At 42.2% G+C, this 14,331-nt stretch overlaps 1 protein-coding gene across 10 annotated transcripts in view; it reads left to right on the top strand.

The window, feature by feature from the left end:
• The first annotated feature begins 2,320 nt into the window (after positions 1-2,320).
• sorbs3 (sorbin and SH3 domain containing 3) overlaps positions 2,321-14,331 on the top strand; it is a 40,454-nt gene continuing 28,443 nt past the window's right edge. For 8 of the 10 annotated variants that reach the window (XR_005991951.1, XR_005991950.1, XM_041788579.1 and 5 more), the window contains exon 1: positions 6,843-6,981. The gene's annotated coding sequence lies outside the window, so the exon portion shown is untranslated. Of the gene's footprint in view, positions 2,476-6,842; positions 6,982-14,331 lie in introns of those variants that run through there. The other 2 variants (XM_041788573.1, XM_041788577.1) reach the window with 2 other exon arrangements.

The raw sequence follows: 14,331 nt of genomic DNA, 5'->3' as shown, positions 1-14,331 counted from the left end.
AGGATATTCAAACCTATGAGTTCTTTTTGTACAACAATCTTTCAATTTAAACAAAAACAACACACTGCAGTTTAGTCAGTCATAATTGAGCAGCAGCAATGACTGAACCTTTGTATGTTTGCAAGAAAAATGATGGTAACAGCTCAATTAAGCCATTTAACTGGACTACTGTCCTTTTTCCAGTATGCATGCACACTAAGTGGGCCTTTAGCCAACCAAAGACAAACTTGGATGACTGAAACTACACCCACACACCAACCAAATGGCCTGTTAACTCCAGATCACTGTAATCAATGACATTGTTCTTATTACACCGTCCTGCTTGTCTTAAATTAAATTAAGCATAATACAGTATTCTAACCTCATTATCTTGTACTGAAATAACAATTGATTTAGAGCCAGACAGATTGTCTCATTTTTTTAATATCATGATAATAACAATAACTGACAGGACCCATTATTTCCAGCTCACGCTGGGCGTTTTATGAACATAAACACCTGACAGCATGCAACCCAGGATTTTTTTACCAAAGTGAACTGAAGATAAGTCCGCAGGTCAGGACATCAAAAAATATTTTGACCATGAGACATTGCTGTCTCTCTCCTCTGCTCTCTGTCTGTAACGGACTCTAATGTTAATGTATGCCTATTAATGAGATGATAAAGGGAATTAAAACATATATGCTGACTGGTGAATTAGACAGATAACGGGGGCAGAGGCTGTGACAGAGGGTGGACTAGAGAAACTCACAGCACCACTTCAATACAAACACTTTTCTGCACAGTCCAACGCATTAAATAGAGTTGTTGTCATGTTATGAATATCTCTAGCTCATAACACGGTATTATCAGCATGATATCGGTATTGGCAGATATTTGTTTAAAAAGTTCATTTTCAGTATCAGTAGATAAGATTATTCGTCTGTCCATATATACTGATAAGACTTCTTCTACTTGATTCATCCTCATTCTTAAAAATTTCAAGTGTGTTTTAAGGACTGAAGTTTTAGCTACGAAAGCATTTATGTATCAGTATTAGTATCTGCATTTGCTAAAACAAATCTGTCAATATTGGCTCATTGGATATCAGCAAATATCAAATATTGTGCATCTCTAAGAATTACATATACTCCTTGACACTGCCGACTCTGACCGGTGGTTGGTCGGACAAGAGCTCATCAACCAACTAATCAACCAACCGACTGCAAGGTGTCAGCTCCATCAGCAAGATTTATTGACATTCCTCTTTTGGCTGTCTCAATACAGTAGATGGTCATATGTCCCCCAACTTGTTACTACGGACCCATTACCTGTTGACTTTGCTAACAGGTTGGCAAGTGGTAAACCGCCTGTATCACCAGCTGGGGCTGTGATGACATTGCATTCAAATACATGTACTTTAATGTGGAGTTGCCCCCCATTTTGCAGCTATAACATCCTCCACTCTTTTTGCAATGCTTTCCACATGATTTTTGAGCATTTTTGTGTGACCTTGTGCCAATGCATTATGTAGAGCATTTATGAGATCAGGCATGACTTTCGATGAGAAGGCCTGGCTTGCAATCTCCGTTCCAGTTCATCCCAAAGGTGCTTGATGGGATTGAGGTCAGGACTCTGTGCGAGCCAGTCAAGTTCCACACCAAACTCATCAAACCATGTCTTTATAGTCCTTGCTTTGTGCACTGAGGTACAGTCGTGTTGGAATAGAAAAGAGCCTTCCCCAAACTGTTGCCACAAAGTTGGAAGCATAGCATTGTGGAAAATGTCTTGGTATGCTGAAGCATCGACATAGTCCTTCACTGGAGATAAGAGCCCCATACTATTGTCACTCTGCAGTTGGGACAGAGCAGCCAGGCAGGAGTGTATGGGTTTATCAATAACAGGGGAAAGACACTGGAATAAAAGAATACTAGTATCACTGATTGTTTAAAAAAAAAAAATATTCAGAAATTTTAAGTTTACTTTTTAAATATTAGGCATGATACTCTTTAATAGAGTAAAACCTCTTCAGATTTTTTTGATTGGAATGAGTCAGACAAAACATCCAAAGATATTATTCAGTAAAAAAAAAGTGAATTATGATGATATTCATTCATAGAAGTATTTATTAATATGTCTTTAGAAATCGCCTCCCCTTTCTCACACGTAAAACACTGGAGGGCGGTACCACGGAGCCCCCGCCTGAGTGGGAATCTCTATTATTTCCAGCTGTGGATGGAAACTATTACTGAGTGCCTTCTCCCTGATGAGCTTTCAAGTGCAACACACACACACATGCATAACACACGCCTACAGAGACTCAGTGAAACATTCAGACCCACGCTGAATCATTCAGCAGAGATAAAAGACACCCTGTTGGTCTGAGAACGAGAAAGAGGGAGGGAGAGAGACAGAGGAGAGCAGCAGAGGATCCCTCCTTCTCAGTCATTCTCTTCCTCTCTCACTCTCCACTGAGGACACTTCTCTGCTTAGACTGTAAGTACTGCTCACTACTTCAGCTGCTGTTCCAAACTTAAGCTCTAATCAAAGAGTTTATACTTTCAAAGTTAATTTAGACAAGTTTTCTGCCTCCGTCATTATTTGTTGAATAGTTTTTAGCCATTCTAACTGCCTCTGATCCAGTTTAAAGCATATTTTCCTTCAGCTTATCTCCTGAAACCACACAGACAAACAAGACATGATTATTTATCTCTGATCTGTCATTGTTGTGACAAGCTTTTTTTTTTGGTTTCTCTTCACACATGTTGAGCAACAGTTGAGCAGTTGTATGGCATAGGGGTGGACTTTGCCGCAGGAGATGCCAATCTTTAACTGTGTGTGGTTCTGAGGATGGTTATCATCAAAACCTCTGACCAAGAGCACATTCCTCTTTTGGCTTTTAGCTGTTGTTTTGGTCTGAAGTTTCTGTTTGTAATGCTACATTTGTTTTTCATTTTAATTCCATCTTGTCAAAATAAGCATCTTTGGGGGTCCTATGATGATGGATAGCCTTGCAAGAAGATGTTTGTCCCAATGTTTCTGCATGCACAGCTCAGAAAAATGCTGTTTACTGCTAAAATAAACTATGATCATTTTCTTGGAGAGACCCCACAAAAGCTAAACATGCAGTATTAATGACGTATACAGAACTGGATGATGTCCACAGCTCCTTATATGTCCCTCACTCTGTTACCTTTCATGTCAACCTCTCATTTTTTTTTCTTTTGTATTATTCCTGCAATGATCACAGGCATGCTGCCTCTTGTACCTCTGGAAAAAAGCCCAGGGCTAAAGTCATCTATTGATGCTCTGTAAGTGTGCATAACAGGTTTATGTCATGGATTATTCCTTGGATCTTTGTTGGGCTTTTTATTAGGCATAGTTCAAACTTATTTGTCTGTTTTTGCATCTAGATGGCAGAAATTTGCCTTTAACTTTGTACATGCAAATATTTGCCATTTGAAACACAGTAACATATTTATAATTGTACTTTGAATACATTGAAAACAGTGAAAACACTGTGTATTTTCATTTAACTCTTAGGTAAATTCCCATTTCGAAACAAGATCTCTTTTTCACAAAAAACAGCATAAAACACACATAAAATAAGAGATTAGTTGTGTTTTAAGCAATTTTAATGGTTTTGAATTGGCTACCTTGGCTAAAAACTTGTCCTTGGATGCAGACAAAACCATGCATATAATGCACTTGTAGTGTTGCATACTTAAGGACAGTGTTTGGCTTTTGCAGCACAGTTAATGTCTGCTGGATTATTACAGCTACATCCTGTCCTGATAATGCTTCTTTTAGTGTTAGCATCACTGCAGCCTTGTGTTTGTTTAGGAGGGATACTGATACAAACCAAACAAGGATCCTCTGTGTAAAAAGGTGTCACGTCCTGCGCCAAACCTCCGATCGCCTCTTGCGTGATTACCTCGTTACGTCAAAGAGTGACGGGGTGTCAGATGTGCTCACAGCGGGGTGAAAGTCTGCTCCTGTGAGACACAGATAATGAAGGGAGCCTCTTTTCTCTCCTGCCTGCAACACCCTGCTCCGCTCCGCCCGGCCGGGCTCGCCCCTCAGGTTCAGCAGCTCAACTGTTTGGCAAAAACAAGCCTGTTAGGAGAGCAGGCTGGGTAAGTGGATATCTGCTCGGAGCTGTGCTGTGCCAAACCAGACCACTGAATTATTAAGAAAGAGCTGAGTCCTTCAGTTTCAGGCTTGGAGTGGACTACGCACACAAACACAGAAAGTGAGTGAGTGAGAGAGACGTGAACTTGGATGAACCGCTGATTGGACCCTGTAAGACGTTATTCTTTGTCCTGTCAGTAGTTTATTGCTTGAACTCAAAGTGCACCACATGAATAAAACAGCTGACTGTTGCAGGTCTTTTATGTAACATCCTACCACTATAATTGGCAGTGTGTCTGTCTGTCTCAATTTTCATGCCACACTGTTTCTCCAATTGTCCTGGCTACTTCCCAGAGGACTTTAGGGGTGTACTGGTTTGAAACTGGTGCCTTAAAAAATCATAAATATTTACAGATTTTCAATAACATCATAAAATGTTGTACCGAGTAGAAAGATTCCCTGTTGTCCAGTCCTGTTCCCTCTGATTATCGTACTGCACATTTGCTCCTCTGGACCTTAGGATGGGATAGTTAGCCTTTAGCATAGTGAGCTAACAGCCAGAGAGTTTGGGACTAAACTTCATGGGCAATGTGTTAGCGGGGAATAATAACAGACTGGGTCCAACAGGTTCGGCGCCCTAGATCCTGTCCATTGACTGGGCATTTGACAAAGCCTTGGCCCCCAGAAGTCTGAACCTCAGCCACAGGAAGCTGAAGTACTTTCCATAGAGCGCCGCCAACTACAACCTCGCTGATGTCAGCCATGCTTGACCTCAGCCCACGAGGTCCTGAGCACCCACCCTGAGCTGATCAGGCCCCAGGCAGCGTGCCAGATGCCCAAAGAAGCCCAGCTTCCAGCAGCTGACTCTTTGCATCCCTGCTCTCCTGAGCACGTCAGTGTTAGACAAACTGTCTCACCAACTATACCCAAAAATCCAAAGGACTCTGGCTTTTGTCTGCATGCTGATACCAGGAGTGCCACACCATCTTACCTATTGCCTAATGTGCAAGGCCAAGTCTACAGTTGACCTCAGCGTTGAAGTAGGCAGGGGGATGGATTAAGCTGCCAAGGTAGGTGGGCTGCTCCATAACCTCCACGCTCTCACCATTCATAGATACGCATCCAACACTTTGCATTGCACTTGGTGATGTATGGCTTGGATGCAGCTGCTCAGCCATGAAAACCCATTCAATGAAGCTCTCTACGCACTGTTCTTTAGCTAATCCGAAGGCCACATGAAGTTTGGAGGAGGTCTGTAATGATTGACTCTGCAGAAAGTTGTTGACCTCTGCACACTATGCGCCTCAGCATTCGCTGATCCCGCTCCGTCATATATTTAGGAGCAAGGAAATTTCATGACTGGATTTGTTGCACAGGTGGCATCCTATCACAGTACCACGCTGGAATTCACTGAGCTCCCAAGAGCGACCCATTCTTTCATAAATGATTGTAGAAACAGTCTGCATGCCTAGGTGCTTGATTTTACACACCTGTGGCCATGGAAGTGATTGGAAAACCTGGTTTCAATCATTTGGACGGGTGAGTGAATACTTTTGACAATATAGTGTACCTGCTGGATTACCAATAGAAGAAGAAGTAACTTTGAGGTAGAAACAATGGCCACCTCTTGGACAGCCGAAGATGGTTGGTTGCGGTGGAAAAGCAAATCCCCTGCTGCTCTGGGCTGCTGTGCCGAGTCAGACCAAGTAGAGCCAGGCCGCTTAATGTAATGTATCTACAGTCTCCGCAAGGATCACAGCGTCATCAGCAAAGTCCAGATCAGTGATTTGGACATCCCCAAATGACGCTCCACAGTTCGTTGCCCCTGTTACTTGCCCCATTTTCCAGGTACCAAAGAGTGTAGAGGTTAAGACGCACCCCTGCCTCACCCTGGAATCAACTGGGAAGAGGGTAGAGGTGGAGCCGCCACCCTTCACAGCACTCTGTGTACTAGAATAAAGGGCAGACATCAGGTGGACATGCCAACGCGGGATCTTGTATCCTTGCTCACCACCTTGAACACCTTCCGGAAGTCTTCCGCCTTCCAAGCACTTCAGGATTTCAACTTGTGTCATTATTGGCAATAAGTGCAGACAAACTTGAAATCCGGGTTTTATTTAGGCTAGTTTTGTAAGAAACAGGAACAGTAAATAGCTGAATAAAGACTCATTCCTTTGACTGTTTTGAATTATGTGGTTTTGAAGAACCATCTGCTGGAATTTGAATGCTGACTGACTTATCTGAGCTCACAGTATCGCCTATTTGAATAATTTGAACATCTTTCAGGCTCCCCGCCTCTAAACTTCACATGCAGTGGTGTCGGTAGATCCTGCAGAACTTGTGCTGTCAGACGTGGATTGTACTGTGCAGAGTAATGACCCTGAAACACTTCCAGAGCTACTGGAAACAGAAACAGCTCCTTTTCTCTCTCTGGCGAACCAGAGACCTGGCCTTTGCTCTCACATACAAACACACAAAAGCAGCACAAAGGGGGGAGGCATGGGTGAGATAAAGTTAAGTAGAGTTTAGAAGGGGGGGGGGGGGTCATGAGTGACTGTGCAGAGTCTCGGAGGTGGAGGTGATGAACTATTTGCGTTAACCCTGCGCTGTGAAATATCACCTTATCACAACAATGGAGGGCTGACGAGCTGAGAGCAGGGCGCCTTTTGAACAAGGGGGCCGAGTGAAGTGGGGTTGCTATGGCGATGCCTGTCAACCGGGAAGTCCTGCGTGAGAGGCTGGACTGAGAGAGAGAGGGAGAAAGAGTCCTGGCTGGTTTCAGAGTGAGAGAGAGATCAGGGAGTGCAGCGTGCAGTGTTGTTGACGGACAGAGAGGAGGTGTGAGCTCACTTGTGGCTGCTACTTTTTAAGGTGAGTACTCTGTTTCCCATGGGAGCATGGATTTAAATCACAGGGTGTGATTTTAGACATGAAGAAACCTCTGCTCGGATGTTTTCCTTTTAAGCTTGAGTAACCTGTCTGACAGCTCAGGCCTCCACAGGATTAGTGCTGCAGATTTACCCAAGAGCAGCGTCTTTAAAGAAGGTTGCATTCATGGATCGTCTGTAAACACCAATGTGAGGTGTGTTTGGACACCTGTTGGAGTTACATGACTGTGCTGTTGGCAAGAGAAAGAAAGGGAGAGAGAGAGGGCACAGTGGGCAGTGTTTCCCAACATGTCACCTCTCATTGCTCAGCCTGTCAGAGGAAATCATTCCCTCCGTCAGAGCGCTTGTTTCCTGTCTGATTTCAGCTTCCAAAAAGCTGTGATAGCTAGAAATGGGGACGGAGCAGTCATCCCCAGTGGCTCCCCGTACTGTCAGGGTGATTTCCACAGCCGGCTCTGATTCCCTTTGTGATATAACTGAGGGGTCCGGCTGCCAGACCTCATATCCCCAGGCTGCTCTCAGCTTTGAAGATGCAGGATGACAGGCGTGAGGATTTGTGAGATTTCTCTGCAGTTTTCTCATGCTATTTCTGACACATTTTACCTTTTAAAATCTGCTCATATAAGGAACTCTGTTGGGGGATATATAGGAGTGTGTCTGATAAAACTTCTAGGCCAGAGAGAGAGGGTCTTTGATTTATCGCCCCACAGCTCCTCCTGGGAATGCATCTCCTCCCCATTGACAAGAAGCTCACAAGCCGGAGAAGCACCATACAAGGAGGCAAAACACTTCCTCTCCTGATAAATGTGTGTATCCCCCAATAACCGCATATCATAAACTCCCTCTGCAGGACCTTGTATGGGCTGCGTCTGCACATCTGTTAGGATGCAGAAGGGCAGCGGTGGACCTCCGACATCTCTCACATAGCTGCAGAGTGACTCATTTTCATGTGTTTAGAAAAAAATGTCCACTTTATTTACTCACCAAATGTGCTTGTAATTACATTCTCACCACTTTTTAAGGCGGGATTTCATGTGGTTTATGAGCTTATTATGTAACTTGTTGGTCAGCAGTAACACTGTGTACGTGCGAATGAATGATAAGACTTTAACCTCCTGTCTGTTGTGTTGTTCTTGGTTCAGATCCAGGAGTAGGGGTGTCAGTAGGGCCGGAAAATATAATATATAAGATATAATGAGTTTTTACAGTATATTTTTAGATTTTATATATATAGAGTATGACAATATTGTTCATATCAATATACTTTATTTCTATGTTGATTCAAGAGAAAAAATGCCAGGGTGAACAACTAAAGCCAGCCACACACGTAAAGATTTTTAAAACATAACCGATTTTCTCAGTGTGAGAGATCCCACACATGGTGATGAATAATCTCAGATTTTACCCTTTTTTTGTTTGTTTTGTAAAGGTTCTTTGCACATGACATCACACAGCAACAGAGAACTCCCAATGGAGGGCAAGTAATGATTCCTGCATGGAGAAACTCTACCAAAAAGGCCATGTTTTGAGCTGTTTACGACTATGCCAAGCATTCTAAGTGCAAAAATAAAAACATTCTTTATCTTAAGTTGCTTTTCTGTCCTGAAAGTAGTGAAATATTCAGGCAAAAATAAAAAGTCAAAGACACAAACTCATGGTGAAATGGCAGCAGACAGGAAAGCCTTAAATAAAGCCTCGGGCTACATCCTGGACAAGCAGCGTCACACAATGCCCGTGTATGGTCTGTTTTGCTGTGGTTTAGTGCTGATTTTGGCCTTGTTTCTTCAGCCAGCCTCACTCGCTGTGACTGGAAGTCTCTCCTTTAAGAAGGGGTGGAAAGTAACTAATTACATTTACTCAAATCACTGTAATTAAGTAGTCTTTTGGGGGTACTTGTACTTTTTTAAGTACATTTTAAAATCAGTACTTTTACTTCTACTGAAGTGAATTTTAACCAGAGTAACTGTACTTTTACTTGAGTACAATACTCTTGTACTTTATCCTTTTCTGTTGGCTACACGATAGCAAATGAAGAATGGTAAATGGATTTGAGCTTGTATAGCATTTCTCTTCGTCTGACTACTCAAAGCGCTTTACCGCAGGTCACACCCACCCAATCACACCCTCTCACGCCACTAACTCTACATTCACAGACTGATTCACAGTTTGCTATGGAGAACTGGCCATCGGTATGAACTAATCCCATTCATACATATCCACACGCCACCGATAGAGCAGTGGTATAAGTGTCTTACCCATGGACACATAGATGTGCGACTGCAGCAGCTGGGGTTTGTACCCGCAACCTCCCGATCGCACCCCTGTTCTCTGTCATGCCCTTGGGCAGAGTGTTTAGATGTGTTTTATATGTGTTTAGCAGTGTTTGGATGTTTCCTGTTGTGCAGTGATCCCTGCTAGGGTTCTTTGTTCATTTTGCTGGTGGATCTTGTGAGACACACATTTGTACCTTGACTGAGATTATCAATCAAGTTCCCACCTGTGACTTAAGGTGATCCTAAAAGACATGTAGCGCATACTCCATATCAGTGTGCATCACCCTGCTATAAGGTTGCCTCTCTGCTTTGTTCGTCCTGCAGGGTTCCTGCAGATCATGGAAAAGTCTTAAAATATCTTAAACTTGACTTTTGAAATTTAAGGCCATACTTTTTTTTTTTTAAGTCTTATTTTTACTTGTGAGCGGTATTAAATCTTAGTCACTTTGGCTAAGAGGTATCTTTATCCAGTCTTCATTTTCTAGCTACATTTTTATTTTAATCATTCTTTTAGTATATATTTTTGTTGCATAAGTGATGATCAATATTACCATATGTTAGATTGACAGTCAAGGCATTAAATGTGCCTGAAATTATCAAATTGGGTATTTATGTCCAAAACTTTTTTTGTCCGACAGCCAGTTGACATCTCTTTAACATTGCATCAAACCAGAGCATTCAGCTCTGTCCTGTGTACTGAGAAATCTCAGTAGCATTTCAATTTTGCTCATTTGCCATGAAAAAAGGTGGTATCCATTTAGATCGGTTCAAATTTGGCTCTTTAAAGTGAGTAGGAACCTTGGAGACACACCTTACCACAGATTTTCAAGAGTTACTGCAGCTCTGTCAAATTGGAAAACATCCAACACTTTCAAAAGTGTAATTCAACTATATGTAGTGTGGACCAATATTGACACATTTAACGTGTTAAGTTTAACTGTATATGAGTTTAATTAACGCCATCAAGTTTGCTGTGTCTTTGACTTTATTATAGAGGTGTGACTTTACCCGAACAGCCAGGTCAGAGATCTGTTCTCTAGAAGGAAACATAATAATTTACTGAATAGCCCCTCATGAGCCACTCAGTTTAAAGTTAACTTTAAAATACGTACTTTTTATGTTACTTGAGTAAATATTCAAATCAGTACTTTTACTTAAGTAAATGTTAACCAGCGTAACTTTTCTTTTGCTTGAGTACAACAGTTGTGTACTTTTTCCATCTCTGCTTTTAAGAGATCCAGATTATTTGACTCAGCTCAGTAGAGCTGGTTCTTTGGCTCTCAACTGGCTCTTCATTTGGTAACAGTTTGCTTTTTAAAATGTGGATTAAAAAAGAACAGGGGGTGGCTACTGTGGCCCACATTAAAGAGCCATTTCTTAGAACAGGCTCATTCATGAATGGTTTCAATTAAAAGTGTCTCTGTGACAAAATTACGATTTTTTTTATATGCTAAAGGGGTTTGGACTAGTCTCTCGGCTCAGTACAAGACCCCTCAAGGCTATTGTCTCACTTCATCTAGCTAGACAACACTAAACGCTTGGAGGTCTGCAGAGCTCAGAATCCCCTAGGAAGGGCTGGAAAAGATCACTAGGGAGAGATGTCATGGTTGGCTTGCTTAGCCTGCCACTGCAACCCATCCCTGGATAAGCATAAGAACATGGATGGATGGATCACCCAGCCTTAATCTCAATCTTTGATTAGATACCAGTAAAACTCCAATGATATTGTTATCTGTTTTGATACCAAGTCCTATATGCAGAAGAAATGCTGCCAGTGTTTCTGTGCAATTCAGACAAGGCTGCAGGCGTTTGCATACAGTTTTTGATGCATTCTTTCCTCTTCTGTGCACCTGTCTGATAAAATAGACGTAGTTTGGTACTTTGTTCTGCAGTCAATCGCTAAAAATGGTATACCCAGGAAATAAACACTTTACTAGAAGGTTTAAAGGTGTGCCATCCAAACAAAATGTCCACTTTTGGCAAATAATGAACTTTTTTTAAGGCTTTCCTTCATGTATGTGAGCAGGACTTAGACCCGCTTATGGGACAACCATGTGCAGAAGTTCCCACCTTAAGGAGTTGATGATTAACTCGGCAGCCTGCACACAGAAGCAGAGGACAACACTGCTACTCGTGAATGGAGATCCATTTACAAGTGACACTTTTATTTGCTTTATTGAAGCCTTCTGTCATTGTCCCTGCTCATCACCGACACTCTCTCCACCTTCACTTGTAGTATGGATGATTTACATACAATGTGACCACAAATCATGGCTGTCCACACAACGAGAAGTTCATGGGTCAGTGCGGGGACAGTTGTTCATTAATTTGGTCACCTTGACAGCTCTGTATTAAGGGGAACAATGCAAGAAGCTCCACGTGAGGTGGAGAGGGAGGTCATCAGAGGTCAGGGGCTTCTCGGAAGAACCTGGATGAACCTTTCTGCAGCAGAAATTGAACATTTGAAACAGGAAATTTGATGAATAATGAGCGGTGAGCTGTTCTGACCTGATAGGAAGTTCACTGGTGATGCTGACCTTGCTTAAATGTGAGCTGTATGGTTAATATTTTCATCTTTCTTTTTCTGGATTCTGTCGCATTGCTATTGTGTTCCCCCTGCCGTGGAGCCTCCCATAGTGTTTCACAGGAATCACAAGGGTGTGGTGAGTTCACTGAACTCCTATCTGCTGAGTGACTCTGCAGTGCCTCAACAACTTCAGATAAAAGTCTGGTGCCTCATCTGCTCATCTGATTTTTCTGACAACATGCTTTATTTTGAGGACGTCTTGACTTCTGTTTCATGTATCAGTTTACAGAATTTAAAACATCTGGCCTGATGCTCACAGAGACCGGATGAGATTCCCGGGGGCAGAGGAAGAGATTTCCACACTGAAATCCCCTGATTCTCGTTTCAGATGTCCTCAGATAGCCTGTGTGCAGAGTGAATGTAAAGCATGGTTCAAATGCTTCCTGGGATACGCTGTAATTTCCGTAATGTGGAAATTTGAAAGACCAAAGCATAACATGTTCAACTGAGCTGCACATGGGCCTTTTACAGCTCTGTTTTTCCTGATCCTGTGGAGATAATGAACCTCTCACCTGGCAGGGGTCTAACTTGTAAATATGTGGCCTATGAGGTTCATACATTTCAGACAGACAGCATCATGCACTCACACAGCACTGGCCTCACTGTGTCTGCCTGCTGTGTTGAGTCTCGGTAATTATGTAAGAATGCACTGAGAGAAGACGCAGAGAGAGCCAGAGCTCTGTCGAGGATTTTCTAGCTAGATATCAACGCTGTCTTCTCCTTTTTAGGTAGGATCGTGTTTGGAGCTCTCAAAGGGGAATGCATGCAACCCTGGAGAATTTTCTGTTGGACTGAACTCCCAGAGAGAAATGAGACACAGAGGCACTGTTTTGACATTAGTTTACTCATCAGGATGCTGCACCTACAAGACTTGAGTGGTGGGGGCCTCTGAGTGGAGGGAGCTCCGGTGTGACATGAAGTAGTCTAAACTAAAACCAGTCTGTGATTCTACTGATACTAAGATAATTTGGAAGTTTATTAATGTATTATCATAAGTGAACCACATTGGTTGTTTAAAGAGTTGCTTGTGGACGCTTTTTGTAATTATCATGAGTATAAAAAGGTGCCATCTCCTGAAGTACAAGAAGTTCTGATCTGCCAAAAAACACTGAACTAGGGTTGAAGAATTTTAGACTTTCATTGGATACTAGAAAGAATGAAACAATCTCAGTTCTAGGCATCCAAGGATTTATTTTTTATCACAACTAAAATGACAAGCTGTCTAAACTGTGCAAATACACTGACAACATCCGGCTTGTAAAACATGAAAGTGGATTTGTACAGTTTAGATAGTGGGATAACCTCCTCTGTTTCTTTGTAACAGATAACTTTTGCATCTTTCTGAGACACCCAAGGAATTAGGAAACATCAGCTTTTCAAGGCACGATAACTATTTAAACCTATATTGCTATCAAAATAACCCCAGACAGTTGTTTTGTATTAATTTATAACAGTGTGTATTTGCATTATGACTGATGTCTGAGTCAGAGCTTTAAAGGTTTTCTGATATCTACAACTCCGCTCCCAACTGTTTTTTTATTTTTTGAATTAAAATCAGCCTCTTGTGATTCTCCCAACTCTATGGACGCCTCTCAAATCAGTGGATAACCCCTTTAATTCTGCTATATCTCTATCTTTAAAGAGGTGTTTATCATCTTCACAAACACAGCCCTTTAGAAATGCATAAGGATGTTGTAACCGATGCTTGAATGGCACCAGTGTGGAGGTGAAACAGGAGCAACTATTCAAGGTTTCTGTATCTAATGAGTCTGCTCCACAAACTTAATTTGATTATAATACCAGAGGATTACTGGTGTAGTTATGAGAGTGATGGGACCTTTTAGTAAATGTCAGCCTGCTGAGAGGGGATCTGGTGTAAATAAGAACCAGCATGTCAAACACATTGTAAAAGGAGATTATTTTAAAGCCCTCCTTCGTAAATGTATCTTGTTTGCAGTGTGTTCTTGTCAGACGGATAATGATCTGGCTGGTTACTTCAGGCTGCGATAGGTCATCTGTCACGCCTGTGCTGTAATGGTATTGTTGCCGGCACAATCCCATATTTTTCCTCTTATGTAATGCAGTTTATTGGAGGATGGTGACTCAGATGGAGCGTCATCGATGTCTGGAAGTAGGAGCACTGATTGTATCACTGCTTTCTGTGAAACACTGCACACAGACACAGAGTGAGTTCAGTTTTCTTGGTCCTGACCACAGCGATTATAGACTCTAATGTTCAGCTGCAAATGCCACATGGAAAAGTCATCATTAAGATTGTGTTGGACAGAGCTCCGCCTGTTGTAGCTTGGACAAGTACTCAGGACTTTCTTGCCAAGCTGCAGAGCCATAGTTTGCATCAGAATTGAAAAAAGGAGCCTAATCCTTTTATTGTCCTTCAATGATAACATTCATGGGTGATTTTCCAAGCTGAGACAACACAAGTTTTGACCTGAGTGCGGTATTTTGCATCCAG

The sequence above is a fragment of the Cheilinus undulatus genome, linkage group 5 (genome assembly GCF_018320785.1).
Source record: "Cheilinus undulatus linkage group 5, ASM1832078v1, whole genome shotgun sequence".
In the NCBI taxonomy this organism is placed as follows: Eukaryota; Metazoa; Chordata; class Actinopteri; order Labriformes; family Labridae; genus Cheilinus; species Cheilinus undulatus.
This window is presented reverse-complemented; position numbering and strand designations above follow the sequence as displayed.